Source organism: Leopardus geoffroyi, chromosome C2 (assembly GCF_018350155.1).
Source record: "Leopardus geoffroyi isolate Oge1 chromosome C2, O.geoffroyi_Oge1_pat1.0, whole genome shotgun sequence".
NCBI lineage: Eukaryota > Metazoa > Chordata > Mammalia > Carnivora > Felidae > Leopardus > Leopardus geoffroyi.
In genome coordinates this window covers 158,506,337-158,513,375 of record NC_059333.1, presented here as the reverse complement: position 1 = coordinate 158,513,375, position 7,039 = coordinate 158,506,337, and the positions used below count along the sequence as shown (strand labels likewise).

At 41.2% G+C, this 7,039-nt stretch overlaps 1 pseudogene; it reads left to right on the top strand.

Annotated features, from left to right (window-relative positions):
• The first annotated feature begins 3,912 nt into the window (after positions 1-3,912).
• LOC123610430 lies at positions 3,913-4,742 on the top strand (annotated as a pseudogene).
• The last annotated feature ends 2,297 nt before the right edge of the window (positions 4,743-7,039 follow it).

The following is a 7,039-nucleotide window of genomic DNA, read 5'->3' as shown; positions in this document are numbered from 1 at the left end:
ATTATCATGTGTATAATTTCTGTACTGTTATATGTTGTATATGTCTATATTATTACAACTTTTCTCTTAACTTTTTTGGCTACATACTCTTTGATTACATCTTCACTTGATAATAGTTTTGTAATATTTTTCTATGGAGAGAATAAACAATTTGGTCTTTCTTCCAGGATAGTCAACTGAAATTTGTTCATAAGTGGTAGTTTGGAAATATAAACATGTGTCTTTATACTGCCATACTTTCTGTTACAAAGCAACACTTTGCTACAGGTTTGTGCCCAGAACACACAGGAATCCTGATAAATTTTACCTCATGTGATTAGCATTTGAGAGGATGAATATACACATTCACAATGATATATAAAAATGGTGATATATAAAAATAGCACTCTGACCCATAATCTCCAGCAACCAGCCCAGGAAACAAAAACATTATCTACAGTAAGTAGCTCAGGAAGCTAGCTTACTATCTGTAACTCAGACTTGTAGGAATTCAGAGCATTATCTCTAACAACTGATCCAGGAAGCCAAACAACAACCTCTGTACCAATTGATCCCAAATGACCAGAATTTGAATAAAATCTGACAGCTTTCTTAATTTTTGCTTCCAACATAGGATCAATCAGAGAAAGCCAAATTTGACCCTTAACCAATCATATAGGACACGGTACTCCTAGTTAGCCCACCGTCAGCTTTTTTATGCCAACAGCCTCCAGTCAGGGCACACGTGAAGCTTTCCTTTTTTTCCACTAGAAAACTTTTCCACTCCTCAGCTTGCCTTTGGGCCTCTGCCAAAGGCAGAGTGATGGTGGTTGACTTCATTGTTATAGCAAGCTCTGAATAAATATACTTTGCTTATTCTCATTTGGTTGGTCTTAATTTATTTCTACACATCAAAAAAGAGAGAAATGGGGCGCCTGGGTGGCGCAGTCGGTTAAGCGTCTGACTTCAGCCAGGTCACGATCTCGCGGTCCAGGAGTTCGAGCCCCGCGTCGGGCTCTGGGCTGATGGCTCAGAGCCTGGAGCCTGTTTCCGATTCTGTGTCTCCCTCTCTCTCTGACCCTCCCCCGTTCATGCTCTGTCTCTCTCTGTCCCAAAAATAAATAAACGTTGAAAAAAAAAAAAAAAGAGAGAAATGAATGTCTAAAGAATTTATAATTACATATGCTGCGTTACCTTGTGTATTAAACAAGAAAGATCTTCCATTTTAACTGATCACTGATGAGAACTCAGTCCTCTGTTTGTAATAAACTTTGGACCCTGTTTATTCTAAATCTTATTTTTCCTCCACCGCCCATTTACTTCTGTGGTGGGAGTTGCAGACCACTTTCATATCCTGATACAAAGTCTGGTCCATGGGCCCCCACACTGGGTTCAGTGCACAGCAGAAGAAATCATTCCTAGTTCAGCAGAGAAGCAGTAACTTAACTATACATTGGAATGCAGGGATCTTCATCATTACATCCCACAAATCCCAAACTAACTATATCCCTGACTCAAATTCTCCTTAGCCACAATTAAGGAGGGTACAGCGGAAATGTCCAGTGGTAGGCAGATTTCTGTTACAGCAGGAAAGTGATGGGAATGTCCAGACTGATATGGAGGATCTTCTTGATGGACCATTTATTTTAGAGGGCATAGCAGATTAAGAATGGGGTCAGAGTTGGGACATGCAGAGTCTGAGGAATAACTAGGGAGTCTTCATCTTTCTTCAGTGATTTTCATATCAGGACACAGTCCAGGTAAGGGATCATTATAGTTGCTTCTATATCATCCTGTACTAATAATGTTAATAGATGAATCTACAAGGCACTCTTCTAAATAACATTGTTACTAGCCTATTTTACAGATGAGGAAACTCAAGCACATAGCACTTAAGTGATATTCTTAAGTCCTATAGGCTTGGCACCTCCAAAGTCTACATGTTTATTTGCCCTTGGCATTGATGTTCTGTTGGAATCTCCTGGTTTTGTCTCCATTCTTTCTTTGTACTAGTTTCTATTGCTGCTGTCACAAATTACCACAAATTTAGTGGCTTAGGACAACACAAATTTGTCTTGCAGTTCTGGAGTTCAAAAGCCAGAAATGGGTCTTACTGGCTAAAATCAGGGTGTCAGGCAAGACTGAGTTCCTATCTAAAGGCTCTAGGAGAGAATCTATTTTATTGCCTTGTCCAGAGGCTGCCTGCATTCCTTGCTTGTGGCCTCTCCCACCTTCAAGGTCAGAAATGCCTGGTCAAGTCTTTTCACATCAATCATTCTGGCACTCCATCTTCCACATTTAGAGACCCTTGCAATTACATTAGTGTGGATCTTGGTGAAAGGATGCGTTTGGTGAGAGCTGGTGCTTTGCTGAATCCTGTCCCTTTCCCTCCATTAGAAGGAGACATTTTTTGACATAAGCCCAGCAAGGGTGGCTTCCAAGAAACCAGTTGGAAATTTGACCAGGATTCCATCCAGTTGGGAGACCCAGATCTGGAACCTGACCCATTTGTGGAGTTATTTCTAGAGAATGTATTGTAAGCCCTGGGAAAGTAAATGGGGGTAATTGCTGAAACATCAGCAATGTTCTGGTCTCAAGGCTGTCAAACGCGATAGCACTATGAGATCCAGAGCCCCATGATCTCCCAGGAGCCAGTCAGGGAGCAGACCCACTGTAATTACCTAGTAGTTCTTGAAACTGCCCATCTTCCCTGCTTGCTTTCACGTAAACACCAGATGTGTGTTTGGTCTATGTCTGGAGGCTCTTTGTGTTTTCCTCCCATGCTTTAACATTCTCTGATGTTTACACCTGGTGAACATGAAATAAAGACTATGTGCAGTTTTCTGTGGCTACTGTTTCCCTGGCAGAGACAGCCCTGAATGTCCACTCAGTCTCAGTGTCTGAGAACTTTTTCTTCAGTGCATGGCTACACCTATTCTTCACAAAGCTAAAATGAACCATGGATGGGGTCTGACTCCCTTCTACCAAAGGAAATCCGGAGTGGGGAAGAACTGGCTTTCCATCTTGGTAGTGAAGCCAGCAGGCTGGCCAGGTTGAGAGGATCTGCACTCCTAGAACTAGTCAAGACAAGAGACCTGACAGCATCCACCATACACCAGATGTGGACCATGCAGGAGAAGCTGACACAAGGTCCTGGCCAGTGGGACCGGCTGGTAGTATGAGGTGACCTTAAGAGGAGAATGCTAGGTGATCAGGGGCTAAAGATAGAATTTCAAGGACCATCTGGAATATAGATGCACCTTCTCAGATTGAGGGATGAGAGGAGTCTCTGAGGAAGTCATGAGAGATGGTTTTGACCGCAACCCATCCCATCTCAGGCCTAGCTTCTCTCTGAAACTACTAGTAAGGGGGAGACAAAGGAGACCAGGAAAAGCATTGAGCTTAGAAAGAGGGGCAAGGAGAAGGATGATCCCTTTTTCCTACTGGAAACTTCCATCTGGAAGCAGGAATGAACTTAGAGGGGAGATAACCTAATGCCATTCCAACTGACAATCAAAGTTAGAGTTTGACCATCACATGACACTAGACATTTTAATTTCTCTATTTGAGACTATCTATGGCTAAAAGCAACATAGGACTATCCGTGAGTAACCAGAATTTTCAGTCTGCCCAAGTCTTCATCCAGGCTCTGGAGAATACTATTCCTCACTGCAGAAAGTTTAGAGGATCAGAGAAAGACAAACATGAAGTTTCATTTTGGTTCCACACCTCTGTAATGCCTGCTCAATGTACAAATTATGCACTTGTTATAAAATAACCACAATTTGAGTCCTACATATCTGCCTCCAGCTGCGATAGCTGCAGCCTGACTCTGAGTGAGCCCAGTGGCCTTAGCTGTGAGTGGAACAGCAGCAGCAGCTCCCCTCAGGAGACCACCAGATCTGTGGCCTTGCCATGGTGACCTACGGATGCAGCCAACGTGTATTCCTCCATCATCAGCTGACCTTGGCAAAGCTGCTAGAAATATTTTCAACAGAGGATTTGGTTTTGGGTTGATGAAACTGGACGTGAAAACAAAGTCATGCAGTGGTGTGGAGTTCTCAACATCTAATACAGGCATTGGGAAAGTTACTGGAACTGTGGAGACCAAATATAAATGCTGTGAAATTTTTCACAGAAAAATGGAACACTGGCAACAGTGTGGGAATAGAAATCACAATTGAAGACTGGATTTGTCAAGGTTTGAAACTAACATTTGATATTACATTTTCATCAAACATGGGTAAGAATAGTGGTAAAATCAAGTCTTCTTATAAGAGGGAGTGTATAAACCTTGGTTGTGATGTTGAATTTGATCTTGCTGGATGTGCAAGTCATGGTTCAGCTGTCTTTGGTTATGAGAGCTGGCTTGCTGGGTACCAGATGACCTTTGACAGTGTCAGATCAAAGCTGACAAAAATTAACTTTGCAGTGGGCTGCAGGACTGGGGATTTCCATCTACACATTAATGTCAATGATAGGACAGAATTTGGAATATCAATTAATCAGAAAGTATGTGAAGATCTTGACACTTCAGTAAACCTTGCTTGGACGTGAGGTACTGACTGCACTCACTTCGGCATTGCAGCCAAATATCAGTTGGATCTCACTGTTTCTATCTCTGCAAAAGTCAACAACTCTCGTTTAATTGCAATGGACTACACCCAGACTCAGGCCTGTCTGCTATGGTAGATGAGAAGAGCATTCATGCTGGAGGCCACAAACCTGGCCTTGCCCTGGAATTGGAGGCTTTATACAGCTGAAAGAAACCACTGGGAATGGATATCAGAAGAGTTGGCCTTAATATATTTCCAAATTGACCAGCAATTTTGAAGGTGATCAAAACAACGGATGATCTAAACAAGAGCTGTATTTTAAATATTTAGACAGTTGTTAGTTGGTTTCTAATTGAATTGATTATCATCTAGTTACCAATGCTGTAGTCATGCAGTCACCTACACATTATTTAAATGTACAGCAAAACCTTGGATTGCGAGTAACTTGTCCTATGAGTGTTCTGCAAGATGAGTAACATTTCTAATAAATTTTAACTTGATAAATGAGCGATATCTTGCAATACGAGTGGTACGTGATGCTAAATGTCACATGATCACAATTAGCCGATGGTCCCCCCGTTCTCTCTGGGATTGTGGGTGATTGGCTCCCGTGCCTGTATGCTTGGTCTCAGGCCATGGTGTTTGGCAGAAATCAGTGAATTTTCGGAACATCGGAAGGTGTCCACAACTGGCACTAGTGTATTTTTTGCCACTTCAAGGCACCTATGGACAGTCCTTTTCTTTTCCATACAAGAATAAGCTTAGGAATGCTTTGATTCATTCTAGATCATTGGATAGGTTCCTTGTTAAAGTTGCACAAAAAGATTCCATTGAGCCAATAGATAGCAGTGATCCTGTTAGTGACAGTGGAAGTCATCCTATACAATAACGCTCTTCTCTCTTGTATCCCTCACACCAGTCACGAAGGTTTTCAAAGGTAATTGCAGGCTAATTTATTTTTCTTTATATTTTATATTTTCTTAATTATTTTGTATTATATTATAGTATTGTGATCATTTTCATATGATTAATTTCGGGTTTTGAACAAATCATCTGAGTTTCCATTGTTTCTTTTTTTTTAATATAATTTATTGTCAAGTTGGCTAACATACAGGGTATGCAGTGTTCTCTTGGCTTCAGGAATAGATTCCCATGGTTCATTACTTACATACAACACCCAGCGCTCAACCCAACAAGTGTTCTCTTCAATGACCACCACCCATTTTCCCATCCCCCCTGTCCCCTTTCAAAGCTCAGTTCGTTCTGTTTTTAAGAGTCTCTTATGGTTTGCCTCCCTCTCTGTTTGAAACTATTTATTTTTCTCTTCCTTTCCACCATGGTCTTCTGTTAAGTTTCTCAAATTCCACATATGAGTGAGAACATATGATATCTGTCTTTCTCTGAATGAATGATTTCCTTAGCATAATACCCTCCCGTTCCATCCATGTTGTTGCAAATGTCAAGATTTCATTCTTTCTCATTGCCAAGTAGTATTCCATTACACACACACACACATACACACACACACACACACACACACACACACACACACACACACACCACTGTTTCTTTATCCATTCATCAACTGATGGACATTGGGCTTTTTCCATAATTTGGCTATCGTTGATAGCACTGCTATAAATATTGGGGTACATGTGGCCCTATGAATCAGGACTCCTGTGTCCTTTGAATAAATTCCTAGACATGCTATTCCTGAATAGGGTAGTTCTATTTTTAATTTTTTGAGGAACCTCCGTACTGTTTTCCAGAGTGGTTGCACCAGTTTCCATTCCCACCAACAGCCCAGGAGGATTCCCATTTCTCCACTTCCTCGCTAACATCTGTTGTTTCCTGAGTTGTTCATTTTAGCCACTCTGACCAGTGTGAGGTGGTATCTCAGTGTGGCTTTGATTTGTATTTCCCTGATGATGAGCAATGTTGAACATCTTTTCATGTGTCTGTTGGCCATCTGGATGTCTTCTTTGGAAAAGTATCTATTCATGTCTTCTGCCCATTTCTTTACTGGATTATTTGTTTTTTGGGTGTTGAGTTTGGTAAGTTCTTTATAGACTTTGGATACTAACCCTTGATCAGATACGTCGTTAGTCTTCTCCCATTCCATTGGCTGCCTTTTAGTTTTATTTATTGTTTCCTTTGCTGTGCAGAAGCTTTTTATCTTGATGAAATCCCAATAGTTCATTTTTGCTTTTATTTCCCTTGCCTTCAGAGTCGTGTCAAGTAAGAAGTTGCTGTGGCTGAAGTCAAACAGATTGCTGCCTGTTTTCTCCTCGAGGATTTGGATGGTTTCCTGTCTCACATTTAGGTCTTTCATCCATTTTGAGCTTATTTTTGTGTATGGTGTAAGAAAGTGGTCCAGTTTCATTCTTCTGCATGTTGCTGTACAGTTCTCCCAACATCCTATGCTAAAGAGACTGTCTTTTTTCCATTGGATATTCTTTCCTGCTTTGTTAAAGATTAGTTGGCCATACATTTCTGGGTCTATT